We start from the raw sequence: 17,834 nt of genomic DNA on the forward strand, positions 1-17,834 counted from the left end.
GTTTGTCATGCTAAGATGGTTTGAATGATATACAGGGTTAGTCCCCAGGGGTCATCCCGACCCCCTGCCATTTGAGAAAGTTGTAATATCTTGTAAATGGTGGAGATCCCCACCCCTAAACCATATATATTCCTGTTCGTCATGTCTCGAACATTTGAATGACGTATACCGTCAGTCCCCAAGGGTTCCCCCAACCCCCAATGTTCTAATATCTTGTAAATGGTCGAGATCACCACCCATAAACCGTATATATTCCTGTTTGTCATGTCTCAAACATTTGAATGACGTAAAGGGTCAGTCCCCAGGGGTTCTCCCCACCCCCAATGTTCTAGTATCTTGTAAATGGTCGAGATCCCCACCCCTAAACCATATATATTCTGGTTTGTCATGCTAAGATGATTTGAATAATATACAGGGTTAGTTCCCAGGCATCACTAATGCATATAACTTTACTGGACCAAACCAATTTTCACATGACTTTGCCCAATGTCGGGCTACCCTATGAATTACAAATTATGGGAGCTTCGTTTGGGAGACTTCGTAACAGCATCCTGTTACAATCATTTCTTGTCTGAGGATTATAGTTATAGCATTTTACAAATTTCATGATCGATTTTTCCTTACACAACACAATTTGTCGGCTTTAGAAAATAACTTCAAAAAGTCTACATGAACAGTTAAACAAAAAAGTTAATTGTTTTAATAACAGGCACTTGGGGCAATGAATACTCCTTTTTTCACTGTTTTTTTGCTTAAATTTATTTTTGGTGAATTCAATATTCAGTCAAATTAGTTTTAGTTATTGAATGTGCTGTTGTTCATATTCATATGATCTTGCATTTATTTAACCCTAGTTTATACATCCTGTCCCTCTATTTTTATGTGCAAAACAAATTAAACATTAGAAAACTATTTTTCTTTCAGACTGATCTAAACACCAGGGGTAAACACGAAAAAAGGCCATGCCCCAAATATCAGTTGTTTCACATATTAACGAAATATTTTGCAGGATAAAGGCGCTTTAATTTGATTGTAGCAAAGGCAGGATGACAGATGAACAAAGATTCAGACAATATGTAAAAGATAAAGGATTTCAGTCAGTAAACTTGTACCAATTTTGGCTCGGAGACGAGTGATACGGTATAGCGGGTTATTTTCTCTGGTGTAAAATTTCGTGCTTTAGGGGCAACAAAGAATGTGAACAATTTTGGCGTTTTTTATTTTTGCGGATTCTTTAATTACAATTAAATATTTTGGCAGATACTAAAATGGTTGCAGTTAAAAAGTTGTAAAATTGACAATGTTATGGTTAAATGATTGTTTTACATGCATGACATCTTATTTATTGATTATATTTTGATACAGTTAATCAAACGAATACCGGTACTTAGAAATTGGTCACAGGTGTACAAACCTCTGGTAAATGTTAAGGTTTATTAGTTACGAAATTGACCGGACCTTTGATGTACTAATTAGATCATGAAATTATCATGAGTTACTTGCAACTTTTATATAATTTGACACTAATTAATAAGGATAAAATACATGACAGAGTACCTTACACTCTTATATTATTAATTAGTTTATTATGTAACGAATTAACCAATTAACACATGGCAGCCAGGAAACAATGGCCTTTCGCATTTATGTTGGTTAAATTAACATAAACCATTATTGATCCTAGGAACAGGAAAAATAGATAGTTTTCAAAACGCTTGAGCTATTAAAAAGAACCGAACGTATGCATAAATTTTCGAGAAATTTAGTTTCGCAATTTCCTCTTATCCGCCAAAATAAGCGAAATAAACACCCCACGAAAATAACCCGCTATACGGTATGTTCCTGAGAAGAAAATTAGAATTTATTTGAAAAATACCTATCTGGTCTAAATACTCATATGGTCCCCTGTTATTAAACAGGCCAATGGTTTTCTTAGTTTGAATTACATGTATTATTTATTTTGTTGTGCTAGGGCCTTTTTAAGCCTGACTTATAGTTGCTTAAATCATTTGGATTATGGCTGAATGTTGTCTCATTGGCAATCATACAACATCTAATTTTTAGAAAACTGATATATAAAACCAACGTATGAATCATTTGACTCAAAACAGATGTGTGGTGGGTACTTTGTGCATTTAGTTTTTATCTTATATGACAAATGTTTCTATTTAAATTATCTTTATTAAAGGAGAGAACTACTATGGTTCTACCAGGATGGATGCAGTTTAATTTATCCGGACAAATTTGAAGCCTATAAAGACCATATTCCTGAGGTTTGTTTGAAAGATATTACGGAAACATAGCATTATATATCTATATGGAGTTATTTGCTTTCAGATCAATAGGTCTTTTGTTTGTAGAAACAACCTGGACATGCTGGAGTTCCAAGTTTCAATGAAATTTGCTCAAGGCATAAAATAATAATCTGTTTTAGGTCATTATTACACAAGTTAAAATGCCAACTACAGTTTGTTAAAATATTGAATTCATTTGATATTACATATAGGAAACCATGTGTTGTGGCCAATTAGGGCTTCAGTTTTCAATTTTTGCCCTATAACATTTTTAGCTCACCTGGCACAAAGGGCCAAGTGGCATTTTCTCATCACTTGTCATCCCTAGTCCATGGTCGTCTGTTTATTTTCACAAAAATCTTCTGCTCTGAAACTACTGGACAAATTTAACCAAACTAAGCCACAATCATCATTGGGGTATCTAGTATGAAAAATATGTCCGATGACCCTGCCTGCCAACCAAAATGACTGACATGGCTAAAATAGAACATAGGGGTAACAGTGCGGATCCAGAAATTTTCATAAGGGAGGGCCCACTCCAGTCATGCTTCAGTGTTTCCCTATATAATCAAACAAATTTTTCCCACAAAAGGGGGGCCCGGGCAATACAAGATATACAAATAAGTCAACATGACTAAAATTTGTCAGACGACATCTTATGAGAGTTGTTGCCCTTTAATGACAATATTTACCAATTTTTTGTGTTTTACCTTGTATCTTAAAAACTTTATAAGATAGATAGAATCTTTTAAAAAGCAAAAATGATTAGACCAACAAAATCTACAAATAAGAAAATTATTGCCCTTTAATCACGATTTTTTACTAATTTTTTTTGGCATTTTGGCCAATATCTTAAAATCTTAAATAGAAAGATAGAAATTTTAAAAGGGAAAAAATGATCAACAAGGCAAGATCTACAAATAAGCCATAATGGCCAAAATTTTCTGGTGACTCCTTATTGGAGTTATAGCTAATGATTATTTTTAACATTTTTTTGCATCTTTACCCCTGCTAACTTGAAAATTTTAATAGATAAATAGAAACTTATAAAGGAAAAATGATCAGCAAGACAAGATCTACAAATAAGTCAATATGACCGAAATGATTAATCAACTATTATTGAAGTCATAATGCCCTATAATGAGGATTTTTCCCATTTTTGCCTACTATCTTGAAAAGTGTAATAGATAGATAGAAACTTTGAATAGCACAAATGATCAGCAAGACAAGATTTACAAATAAGCCAAAATCTTCAGTTGACTCCTTATTTGAGTTATTGCTAATAATGATTTTTAACATTGTTTTGCATTTTTTCCATATTATATTGACAACTATGATAGATAAATAGAAACTTAAAAATAGAAAAATAATCAGCAGGATAAGATCTACAAATATGTCAACATGACTGAAATTGAGATGAAATTAATAATGCAACACTTTTAGGTATCAGACCACCAATTCAAAATCTCTATCTATTCAACCAAATTTTGCAAATTTCACAGCTTTCTAAATATTTTACCTTAAGTTTAACTTCATAGAAACCAGGTATATCCTCAATTGTACATGTGTCATCTTTCCACATGCCAATTTTCAACCTATGTTTAAAGTCTTGTAAGGAAATACAAACGTTCGGAAGACAAGTACTGCTAAAAATAACCCTTGGTTTTCTGGAAATCTTAAATAGATATACTATGGAGCGCATTAATCCTCAATTTTTAATGCAAACTCATGGACAAGTAAATTTCGGCTCAAAATGGTGTACATATATTTTTCTTTCAACAAAAGTTTCATTTCTGCAAAATTGTTGGTAAGTTTAAGTAAACAATGACATTAAAAGCACTATTTTTTGTCAGGGAAGGGCTACTTTTACATACGTTCTAAATTGGAGTGGGTGAATTGGTGGTCTGACACCTTTAGGATAAGCCACATTTTCATTACATTATTGTGTGTGTGTGTGTATATATTAGAAAACAAATATCGTAAATAAAATCTTTTTGATTTACACAGTATTGGAAATTTGCTATGACCTATGGATGTCTGCTTGTTTCCATGTTACATGTACACCAAGATTTTGTGGTTCCTTTATGCCATTTCATGATTTTTTTTTTGAAGTCATATATACCTTTCACACTATCCTATCACCAAAATATTTTCATTTTCTATAGGTGAACAGCCACATAATTGATTGATTGGGAGGTTATAATATTCTGTTCCAATTATCATTTTTTGAAGAAAAATTGTATTGCCAGATAAAATAGAGAAAACAATTATTCTGAATAAATTCATTTAGAATTGTTGAAAAATAATAACCAGAGAAAAAAACATTGGAACTCCTCTATTATAAAGTTAATAATAGATAATTACTAGCTAAAGTGACTTTTCATACACCGTAAAATTCATTTGTTTCTTGCTTCTTGATCTTCAAGTGCAAATACAGAAACATTTTTGATGTAACTGGACAGTGATTACTAAAGACAACTCCTTGACCTCATTTTCATGGCTTAGTGGTTGCTTAAAATCGGTAAAGTTTTATCTCATGATTCGTCTGTGATGCAGAATATGAGACATAGTGATGGTTATTAAGTTGCCATTGCAGATTTGACTATGGCTGAAACTGCATAAACTATTTAAGTTAAGCTTTATATTTCAGAATTTAGGTAGAAGACCTGAATGTAACTTGTATGTAGATGTCATATGTTACATTGTATCATATGTATAAGATTCTGTCTGTCATATGTCCATTGTCCTTAGCTCATGTGGCTTGTCATTGTCATTTTCATGGTTTAGCAACTGCTTTAAAAAACTATGTAGTTTTTTTCGTCATGTGGATTAATTATTTATGATGAATACACCCGTGATAGGATAGCTATATTGATATATGAGATCCTTGCAAGGTCTACATGTGCATCAGATAGGGTTCATCTGGCCTTGACCTCATTTCATAGAACATTGATCAAGGTTTTTTTGATAAATTCCTTTTGTCAGATACAAGAAGTGGTATGTCAAATTTGTCTTATGAAATCTGGTATGTATCATTTGACCTTGAACTCATTTACATGGTTCAATGTTAAGTTTTCTCAGTATTTGCTGTTTCTCAGATGTTATAAGCAATGGGTCATCTATATTTAGTGTATATACTGATTGTGAGGTGTACATATTTGTCTTTCAGGGTTAATCAGAACTCAACTTCATTGCATCAGATCAGTAATCAAGTTGGTTTTGTGATTAGCTTTGGTTCTCAGATACAATAAGCAGTAGGTGAACTATATTTGGTATATTAAATGATTATAGAATAAATATGTTCGTTTGGTAAATTCCATTTGACCATGACATCATTGTCCTTGTTCATTGATAAGTTTTCAGTTTTTGTGGTTTTGAATGATTATCAAGCAACAGGTCAACTGTATTTGGTGTATAGAAGGATTGTTTGGTGTACATGTCCCTCAGACAGGGTTAATCTGACTGTGGCTTCATTTTTCTGGTTTATCTGTCAATTTTATGTTTTGTTGTCAGGTCTGTTTCGCAGTTACTATGAGCAATAGGTTTACTCTTTTGTTGGTGCATGGAAAGAATTTATATTGTATATGCCTGTCTAGTAAGACTCATCTTACCTTGCCCTCATTTTCATGGTTCATTGGACAATGTTAAGTTTTTGTGGTTAGGACTGTTGCCCAGATACTGAAATGATAGGTGAACTATGTTGGTTGTATGGAATTATTTAAGATGTACATGTTAGTCTGGCAATGTTAATCTGATCTTGATCTCATTTACGTTGATAATGTTAAGTTATGTGATACTTGTAGAAAAACTATAAAAAAAAACGTTCAACAAAAAAGCCATACATGATTTGTCAAGCAGATGAGACATTTCAGCATCTGCACTCTTGTTTGAACTATATTTGGTATATATAATCATTAATACTGCTAGGTACCCATGCCCATGAGACAGTATTTACCTGACCTTAGACTCATTTTATAGGTCAGTGATCAAACTTTGGTAAATTGGTCAGTAATAACTGCTAAGTCTTCCTGGTTAGATTCTTTTTTCAGATAATTTTCAGTAATTGGTCAACTGATCAGTCTGACATGGTTCATTACTTATATTTGATGTACAAAGAATGATTATGAAAGAGAAGCAAAAGATACTCCTAAGTCAAACACAAATTGACAAAGCCATTGCAAAGATATGTTATGTTTTTGTGATTTAAGGTCCAATTTCGAATATTCTGACAGTGGTCCTTTGAAAGGTTAACTGAAGATCATTAGTGATATATCATGTACATGTAATTTGAAAGAATCAATGATATCAGAGACTCTAAAAAATTGATTGTCAGTGACATAAAGTCATATAGAAGGCCAACTGATTAATAGTTCTATCAGATTTTCTTGAACCAATAAAAAATCCACAATCTATGTTATCAGGTTGAACAAGGAGATTTGATAAGTGCCTACTATAGACGTCTAACAAGTGAAGATGAAATAAAAAGACTTTCTGCCGCTAGGGCATGGAGTACTTGGGAAATGAGCACATCAAGAATGTTTATTGATGATGAATTAGTGCAGAAAGCAGAAAAGGACACCTGGTGTCTACAGTTTGCCAGAATTGAATGGTATGATGATTTGAAGTAGTTAAGGTGGTACCTAACACTACAGGGAGATAACTCTGTAAAAATCAGCTAAACGTTTTAATTACTTTGTATTGTTAAGGAAATATTAAGCTTCTCAATGATCAAAATTAGTGTTTGTCAAACTGCTATATAACCAATGAAATTTTTCTGATAAAGTTGTTGGTTCAAATTTTTTGAAATTTTTATATTTTTGTCAAAGGGTCAAAGTAAACTTTTTGTCAAAATTTTATGAAAATTAAACGAGCCAAATTAATATTAGTCAAGGTGTTGGGTACCACCTTAATAAACTATAATTACTGCAAATTTGCATGCTTTTGTTTGTCAATGCACGTTAGCCATTAGAATATATTTATTTTCATGTTTTGTAATGATATGCTGTGATTTTTTTTATATTTACATCGTTTCAAAAGAGGGGTGAAAGATACCAGAGGGACATTCAAACTCACAAATCCAAAACAAACTGACAACGCCATGGCTAAAAAAGAAAAAAACAAACAGACAAACAAGTATACCATTTGTCAGGATTTTGTCAATGCAACAAAAAAAAAACAGTCAAACTAAGTACACCACGAAAAGTAACACTTTAACATTACACATGTACAGGTGCTTCCCTTGAAGTAGGTACTCCAACTGAAAACCCAAGGTGAAGAAAAGAGATTACATGAGTGGATATTGTTAACGTTATTATGGTATTAATTCTCGAGGAATGAGAAGTGGAGCAGTGCATGCTTTCCTTAACTCCCATTAGTTGTGATAGTGGAGTACTCTTTTAGCTGAGTTGGTACAGTAATTGCTTTGCTGGGAATATTTTAGCTGCAACAGCTATTTAAAGCATATTCTGAAATAAATACATAGTTGTCTCATTGGCACTCATACGTCAGCTTCTTATTTAAATGTATAAAAGATTGTTCAAGCATAACCAAATCATTGGTTAACATCAACTTAAACATGAGAGATTTACCAATTATAATTTTTAAAGTGATATACTTCTTATCATTGCCTGTTTACTGCTGAAAAGACAAATAATTTAGTATAGAATTTCGAACAAGAGTTTAGCAAACGTCAGATTCCTTAGCAAACTATGGACAAGTCTTGGAATTAGTATATTTTGGTAGATGTATGTAAATTTGTCTTCTCCAACATGCTACATATTGTTTCATATTTCTGCACTTTTCAATGCAATTCTGTTTATTGAACAGGAAGTTATTAAACTGTAGTGAAAGCATTATTCTGACAACAATTACAAAGCTTCAGTTTAGTTTTTCTTTAAAAGAAGACAAGACTTTGACTCATTGATTTCCTTTCAACAACTCCAGTTTTTTTTCAATGTGATAACAGATCAGTAGATTTTTTTCAGTTATAATATTAGACAATAAAATTGAGAATGGAAATGGGGAATATGTCAAAGAGACAACAACCCGACCAAAGTTTGGCATTAGTAACATGTCAATGTTTGACAGCTAGACAAAGATTGAAACAAAGTAAAACATGCCATATTCACAGTGTTTAGATCCCATTGTCTGTGTTTACTTTATTGGTGAATGATCAGAGCGAAAAATCTTAACAGTCATTGATGTAGATATGTCTTGCTACTGTAATTTCATAAAGTTTTGCCTAAATCTATTGTTTTAATTTTTATTGTTGATAAAATTGACAAAAAAGTTAGTTTGATAATGGCGATTTCAGGATAAAATGCTGTACAAATTATGCTATCAAAATTTTTGTTCCTTTTCGTTGCACAGCAGGGGATATGGCAATGATCTCTGTCCATCTGTTTGTGTCCGTCCCTATGTCAGAAACACATCAAAACTCCAAGACCCTTTGACAGAAAGCTTTTATTTGTTTTCACATTCTCTTGACTGTAATGTTTCATCATTGGACTTCGACCTTTTTTAAGATTATTGTAACAATGACATCTTGTGATCGCATCCCCTCTGATTCCATTTTATAAAATGCTCTTGATTGTTTGCCATCATGTATAGTTGAACAAACTGTACTGCCATTTTGATTTGACATTTTTATCCTCATTAAACAATACAAGAACAAAGGTTACAGAGAAGAATTGAATAAACATGCATATAAAAAAGCACGCATAAAAATGATGATCAGATGAGATAACATATAGAAATTTGGTGATTAGTTTCATATTTCAGGAAAATATAGCTGTAGTCTATTGCGTAGTTTGAAATGGTATATAATATTTTCTTCAATAACTGTTTTTACTAATTTCCATTGCAGCCATTATGTTGTTCATGGTATTTTCATGAAGTCTGAGTCACAGTTATTAGACAATGCAGATAAATTAAGCAACATTCCTGTGACAATAATTCAAGGTCGTTATGACGTTATTTGTCCTGTAGAAACAGCATGGCTACTACACAAGGTAGTCTTTATTCTTTACTGTTTTTATTTAAATGTGTTACAAGGGGCATACACAAATAGATAATTGAAAAGTCTGTATTGTGTGAAGCAAAACTGCAGGATTCATTTCAAACCATAGGTAAAGAAAGATTCTTCTGTAATTGTTAGATTTGAAATCAATTTAATTGTAACATATGAACATAGTGGTTATGAATAGAGAAATTCTGATATCTTAGTAAGTGTTTGAAATGTCAAGATCTATATACTATCTATTTCAACCAAGATCACTTGGCATCTGTTGTTTATCAATCTTCATTGTCACGACGCGGACATCTTATTGCTTTTACAGAAATTCTCATGATCTAAAATTACATGTAAGTCATATTGATGAAATTTAATGTTTTGTGAGATATATTATGTAGGTGAAAGTTAGTTTGTAATGTTTCATTGATGTTACTTATAGTTTTATTTCAAGTAAAGGAAAAATGAACCAATTGTGTTATTGAAAAAAGTAAAATCACAAAAATACTGAACTCGAGGAAAATTCAAAATGGAAAGTCCCTAATCACTTCTATTGAGGTTTTAACCAAAATAAATTTCTCATTTCAGAGATTGCCACATGCTGATTTCCACATAGTTCAGGATGCTGGTCATTCAACCAAGGAAGAAGGAATTCAGTCACAGTTGATTGGAGCTACACAAAAGTATAAACATTTATAATTATTTATGTTTATCATGTTCATAGGATATGAGAAATTTCTTTTGAACTTCCTTAACAATGCTTATACAAGCCAATAAACAGAAAATATTTATAAAAGTTATAGTTGAATGATTTTTATACGACCGCAAAAAATTTTTGCGGTCGTATATTGGTATGACGTTGGCGTCGATGTTGTCCGGCGTCCGGCGTCGTCCGAAGACACATTGGTTTTCGCACTCTAACTTTAGTTTAAGTGAATGGATCTCTATGAAATTTTACCATAAGGTTCAATACTACAAAAGGAAGGTTGGGATTGATTTTGGGGGTTATGGTACCAACAGTTAAGGAATTAGGGGCCAAAAAGGGGCCAAAAATAAGCATTTTTGTAACTTCCAGACATTACTTGTGTGTTAGTGTATGGATCTCTCTGACATTGTACCACAAGGTTTCATATCACACAGGGAATGCTGGGATTGATTTTGGGGGTAATTGCCTCAAAATATTAGGAATTAGGGGCCAAAAAAGGGGCAAAAAACAAGCATTTTTCTAGTTTCATGACAATAACTTGTGTGTAAGTGTGTAGATCTTTCTGAAATTGTACTACAAGGTTCCATATCACAAAGGGAAAGCTGGAATTGAGTTTGATGGTAATTGTCCAAAACGTTTAGGAAAAAGGGGCCAAAAATAAGCTTTTTTCTAGTTTCCAGACAATAACTTGTGTTCAAGTGTATGGATCTCTCTGAAATTGTACCACAAGGTTCCATATCACACAGGGAATGCTGGGATAGATTTTGGGGGTAATTGCCTCAAAATATTAGGAATTAGGGGCAAAAAAAGGGGCAAAAAACAAGCATTTTTCTAGTTTCATGATAATAACTTGTACTACAAGGTTCCATATCACAAAGGGAAAGCTGGAATTGAGTTTGGGGGTAATTGCCCAAAACGTTTAGGAATAAGGGGCCAAAAAGGGGCCAAAAATAAGCATTTTTCTAGTTTCCAGACAATAACTTGTGTTCAAGTGTATGGATCTCTCTGAAATTATACTGCAAGGTACCATACCACAAAGGGAAGGCTGGGATTGAGTTTGGGGGTGATGAATCATAAGGGGGTTCAAACAATTTTTGGTGGGGGGGATTTTTTTTTTTTTCCTTTTTTTTTCTTTTAAAATTTTCCATTTTAGGTTGGTTATTTCTGTTTTATATTTAAAAGCAAATAATAATGATATGGTAGGAGATACACACCAAACAGGATGTGTAAATTATTATATAATAAGTATTGTGCAATAGCAAGAAATTTTCAATTGCACAGTATTGCACAATAGCAAGAAATCTTCAATTGCACAGTATTGCGCAATAGCAAGAAATCTTCAATTGCACAGTATTGTGCAATAGCAAGAAATATCCAATAGCACAATATTGCGCAATAGCAAGAAATTGTCAATTGTACAGTATTGTGCAATAGCAAGAAATATCCAATAGCACAATATTGCGCAATAGCAAGAAATATTCAATTGCACAGTATTGTGCAAAAGAAGATACTTCGTATAAATTGCTTATTTCTTGACCAATTTCAATGGGGTTTTATTCTTGAATTCTTGGGGTTCTTTAATATGCTGATTCTAACCGTGTATTAAGTTTTTGGATTTTGGACCCCATTTTTAAATTGGTCCACATTGAGGTCCAAAGGGTCCAAAATTAAACTTTGTTTGATTTCATCAAAAATTGAATTATTGGGGTTCTTTGATATGCCGAATCTAACCGTGTATTTAGATTCTAAATTTTTGGTTCCGTTTTCAAATTGGTCTACATCAAGGTCCAAAGGGTCCAAAATTAAACTTAGTTTGATTTTAACAAAAATTGAATTCGTAGGGTTCTTTGATATGCTGAATCTAAACATGTATTTAGATTTTTGATTATGGGCCCAGTTTTCAAGTTGGTCCAAATCGGGGTCCAAAATTAAACTTTGTTTGATTTCATCAAAAATTGAATTCTTGGGGTTCTTTGATATGCTGAATCTAACCATATATTTAGATTTTGGATATTGGACCATAATAGGTGAATGTCCAATTTAAAATTTTTAAGTTCTTAGACCACATTCATTCTGTGTCAGAAACCTATACTGTGTCAAATATTTAATCACAATCCAAATTCAGAGCTGTATCAAGCTTGAATGTTGTGTCCATACTTGCCCCAACTGTTCAGGGTTCGACCTCTGCGGTCGTATCAAGCTGCGCCCTGCGGAGCATTTTATTAATCAGATAAACCAGTGATTGAAATGAATTTTAATGTACATTTGATCAAGTATGTATATCTAGTTTTCACATAATTAAGCAATACCAAGGTTTCATTGATGTTTAAATTTGCTACAGGACATTCAGATAAATAAAGAACTATTAATTAATGGACAAATTTAATTGGACTTGACCCGTAGCAGATAGGCATTTGGAAATCTGATAAACAGAAACTTTGCTGAAGGAGAACATAATTATTTTCAATGATTTTGATAAATAATTACAAAATCTTCAATTATGAATCAATGCAGCCTTACATTCCAATAAATCAATATAGCCTTACATTCCAATAAATCAATGCTGCCTTACATTCTAATGAATCAATGCTGCCTTACATTCCAATAAATCAATGCTGCCTTGCATTCCAATAAATCAATGCTGCTTTACTCAAATAAATAAAATCAGCCTTTATTTCCAATGAATCAATGCAGTCTTGCATTCCAATAGATCAATTTGGCTTTAAACTCAAATAAATCAATACAGCCTCAATTTCGAATAAATCAATACAGTTCTGCATTCCAATGAATCAACGCAGCCTTCCTTTCCAGTGAATCAATACAGCCTTGCATTCCAATGAATCAATACAACCTTACATTCCAATGAATCAATGCAGCCTTACATTCCAACGAATCAAAACAACCTTACATTCCAATGAATCAATGCTGCCTTACATTCCTATGAATCAATCCAGCCTTACATTCCAATGAATCAAAACAGCCTCACATTCCAATGAATCAATGCAGCCTTACATTCCAATGAATCAGTACAGCCTTAAATTCCAATGAATCAATACAGCCTCACTTTCCAATGAATCAAAACAGCCTTAAATTATAATGAATCAGTACAACCTTACATTCCAATAAATCAATCTACACTTACATTCCAATATATCGATAAAGCCTTACATTCCAATGAATCAATATAGCCTTACTTTACAATTCATCAAAACAGCCTTACATTCGAATGAATCAATACAACCCTACATTCCAATAAATCAATACAACCTTACATTCTAATGAATCAATACAGCCTTACATTCCAGTGAATCAATACAGCCTCACATTCCAATGAATCAATACAGCCTTACATTCCAATGAATCAATACACTATTACTTTCCAATGGATCAATGCTGCCTTACATTCCAATGAATCAATAAAACCTTTCATTCCAATGAATAAATACAACATAACTTTCCAATGAATCAATACAGCCTCACATTCAAATGAATCAATACAGCCTTACATTCCAATGAATCAATAAAACCTTTATTCCAATGAATCAATACAACTTTACATTCCAATGAATCAATACAGCCTTACATTCCAATGAATCAATACAGTCTCACATTCCAATGAATCAATACAGCCTTACATTCCAATGAATCAATAAAACCTTTATTCCAATGAATCAATACAACATTACATTCCAATGAATCAATACAACCTTACATTCCAATAAATCAATACAGCCTTACATTCCAATGAATCAATACAGCGTAAAATTCCAATGAAACGATGCAGCCTTACATTCCAATGAACCAATATAACCTTACGTTCAAATGAATCAATATAACCTTTCATTCCAATGAATCAATACAACATTACTATTAATCAATACAACAGTACATTCCAATGAATCAATACAACCTTACATTCCAATAAATCAATACAGCCTGACATTCAAATGAATCAATACAGCCTTACAATCCAATGAATCAATACAGCCTCACATTCCAATGAATCAATACAGCCTTACATTCCAATGAATCAATAAAACCTTTCATTCCAATGAATCAATACAACATTACATTCCAATGAATCAATACAACCTTACATTCCAATGAATCAATACAGCTTTACATTCCAATGAATCAATACAGCGTCACATTCCAATGAAACAATGCAGCCTTACATTCCAATGAACCAATATAACCTTACGTTCCAATGAATCAATATAACCTTTCATTCCAGTGAATCAATACAACATTACAATTAATCAATACAACAGTACATTCCAATGAATCAGTACAACCTTACATTCCAATAAATCAATACAGCCTGACATTCCAATGAATCAATACAGCGTCACAATCCAATGAATCAATGCAACCATAGATTCCAATGAATCAATATAACCTTTTATTCCAATGAATCAATACATCCTTACATTCCAATAAATCAATTCAACCTTACATTATAATAAATATAATAAATCAATACAGCCTTACATTCTTATGAATCAATACCGCCTTTAATTCCAATGAATCAATACAGACTTGCAATCCAATGAATCAATATTGCCTTATATTCCAATGAAACAATACAGCCTCACATTCCAATGAATCAATAAAGCCTTACTTTTAAATGAATCAATAAAGCCTTGCATTCCAATGAATAAATACAAACTTACATTCCAATGAAACAATACAGCCTCACATTCCAATGAAACAATACAGCCTTGCATTCCAATGAATCAATGAAGCCTTACATTCCAATGAATCAATGGATTCATTTTTATTGGTTGGTACCATTTTTTTGTGTTTTTTGTTTGTTGTTGGTATAGGTGAACCATGAATTCGAGTGTTCAATGAAGTACAGATTTCCTCCTTGGCAATCATACAACATTTAATGTTCTACCAGGATGGATGCAGTTTAATTTATCCGGACAAATTTGAAGCCTACAAAGACCATATTCCTGAGGTTTGTTTGAAAGATATTACGGAGAACATAGCATTACTTATCTATATGGAGTAATTTGCTTTCAGATCAATAGGTAATTCATTTGCAGAAACAAATGTGCTTAAGGCGTACAATAATAATCTGTGTGAGGTCATTATTACACAAGCTAAGATGCCAACTACAGTTTGTTAAAAAAATTATTTCATTTGATATTACGTATAGGAAACCATGTGTGTTGTGGCCAATTGGGGCTTCAGTGTGCAATTTTTCCACTTCCAACATTTTTAGCTCGTCTGGCCCAAAGGGCTAAGTGAGCTTTTCTCATCACTTGGCGTCCATTGTCTGTAGTCCGTCGTCTTCTGTTTACTTTTACAAAAATCTTTTCCTCTGAAACTACAGGGTCAGATTTATCCAAACTTGATTAAAATCATCATTGTGGTATCTAGTATAGAAATGTGTTCGATGACCCCGCCTGCCAACCAAAACGGCTGACATGGCTAAATGGAATAATTAAAACAAGAAAACCAAGATAATGCAAGTTTGCCTATTATTTAAAAAAAAAAACCTGAATTCTACTGATCATTTTGACATGGTTCAACAACTATATTGAATGTACAAGAATCAATGCGAAAGATACAGAGGGGACATTTAAACTGCTAAGTCGAAAACAAACTGTCAAAGCCATTGCAAAAAACAACCAAAATACAAAAAACAGTATACATGTCCATCTGACCTTGACCTTATTTATATGTTTCATTGGTCTATGTTATGTTTTTGTGATTTAAGTTCCAATTTCTTATATTCTGCCAGTGTTCATAGCCTTTGAAATGGTTATACTGAAGATCTTTAGTGATATATTATGTACATGTTACTTATTTGAAAGAATCAAGGAAAATTAAATTTCAGTGACATAAGGTTACTGTAAATTCAGAAAGTATTTTGAGGTTTTTATTTTGAGTCTTCACGATAAACTTTTGAATCTTCAGGCCGAAGCTGAATTTTATGAAAATTTGAGTTAGATTCTATTGGCCTGTAGATATGATTTTTACAGGCCCGACAGCATTTTAACAAGCCTGGGCTGGTGGGCCTGTTGTTGAGCGCGAAGACTGTAATTATTGCAAATAATGCGACTGGATGAGTATCGCAATAATAAGAATTCGCATTCTGATATCTTATACATTAATCTGTATTCACACTTTTCTGAATCTCGCATTTTAGTCTATTCTTCAAAAATTGCAATAATTTCTAAAACTACAGTTTATAGAAGAGCAGTTTCTTGAACCAATAAGACATCAACAATCTATGTTATCAGGTTAAACAAGGAGATTTGATAAGTGCCTAATATAGACGTCTAACAAGTGAAGATGAAAAAAACATGACTTTCTGCTGCTAGGGCATGGTGTACTTTGGAAATGAGCACATCAAGAATGTTTATTGATAATGAATTAGTGCAGAAAGCAGAAAAGGACCCCTGATGTTAAAGGTTTGCCAGAATTGAAAGGTATGATGATTTGAAGTATTTAACAAACTATATTAACTGCAAATTTACATGCTTTTGTTTGTCGATGCACTTTAGCCATTAGAGGTTGCACTTTGTAAATACAGCTGTTTGACAAACCACGCCTCTTTTGGGGAGTTATATAATATTCATAGATATTTTTTTGTTTACGTACTGGTTCCTAGATATGATCTCTATGTTTCATCTCATAGAGACATAACTTTGGAATGTTACCAGTATATTTACACATGGTTCCAGGGAATCTTGAATTCTGAGGGTCACCTAAAATGGAGGTACGGGTAGTACAGAACTTAAGTATAAGTTAAAACTCTTAGAATTTCGGGGCAAGTTGGAAATATGACGCACAGCCCTATGTTTTGTCATTTGAATAAATAGTAGTGCATATCAACTTTCCATTCTAGGATATAATTTTTCACGAAACTTCATAGTAAAAGTGGCACAGTTTTAGCCGTAAAGGGAGTTCCTATGGGGAATTGCTTTGTCTATATTTACAGAAATGCAACCTATAATGTATTTATTTAATGTTATGCTGTGATTTGTTTTACAGTCGAGGCAAATAGGAAATACCATAATATTATGAAATTTCATAATTTAATTGAAATATAGGATCAAAGTGGAGTTGTCTCTCTTAGACGCTTCTTGTCAAAACTGACATGGGAGATAACAACGTTTGTCTTAAACGAAGTTGAAAGGAAGACAACTCATTATTATAATAAGTTATATAAAATAGAAAGTTGTATAACAAACTCCCATTTTCCTATGCTGTTTACGTTTCTTCATTTTCTAATTAGCTCATGCTTTTTTTTTAATTATGTAGATTATTATCTTAAGGTTTACAGTATATTTGAAATAGGCTTTTTCGTCGTCCTGCCAGTGTTACATAATATACTTACATGATACCAAGAAATATTATGTTTCTATTTAGTTTGTAGCTTGTCTTGAACAATTAAATCCTCACCCTTGATATTTGCCACTGGATATTAAGTAATAAATATCCACCAATCACTGAAACAATTTGTCTCCAAATATCTTAGTGACTTAAGGAAGAATACATAGAAGCCGAATGCCTAAGTCGAACTTTAAAATTGAATATTAAACAGGAAATAAATTAATAACCGATGTTCAATTAATAATAGTTATTTCATGTCGGAAAAAATCGAGAAATTTACATGTAGGAATTTATGGATCTGGGTTGGAATTACGAGTATTATTACACACATTGAGTATATAAATCAGACTTGACTGAAGATTATTTAAAGTTGGATGTTATTGACAAGAAAGAATTATTTTGTTTGATACTAGGTTATCAGTCTACGACATAGCAATAATGCACGTGGAGGTCAATTGCGAGTTTATATTCAATT

At 32.5% G+C, this 17,834-nt stretch overlaps 1 pseudogene; it reads left to right on the top strand.

Annotated features, from left to right (window-relative positions):
• The window catches only part of LOC127726660 (probable proline iminopeptidase), an 86,629-nt pseudogene that overhangs the window by 15,345 nt on the left and 53,450 nt on the right, over window positions 1-17,834 (top strand).

The sequence above is a fragment of the Mytilus californianus genome, unplaced genomic scaffold (assembly GCF_021869535.1).
Source record: "Mytilus californianus isolate M0D057914Y unplaced genomic scaffold, xbMytCali1.0.p SCAF_18, whole genome shotgun sequence".
Classification (NCBI taxonomy): domain Eukaryota; kingdom Metazoa; phylum Mollusca; class Bivalvia; order Mytilida; family Mytilidae; genus Mytilus; species Mytilus californianus.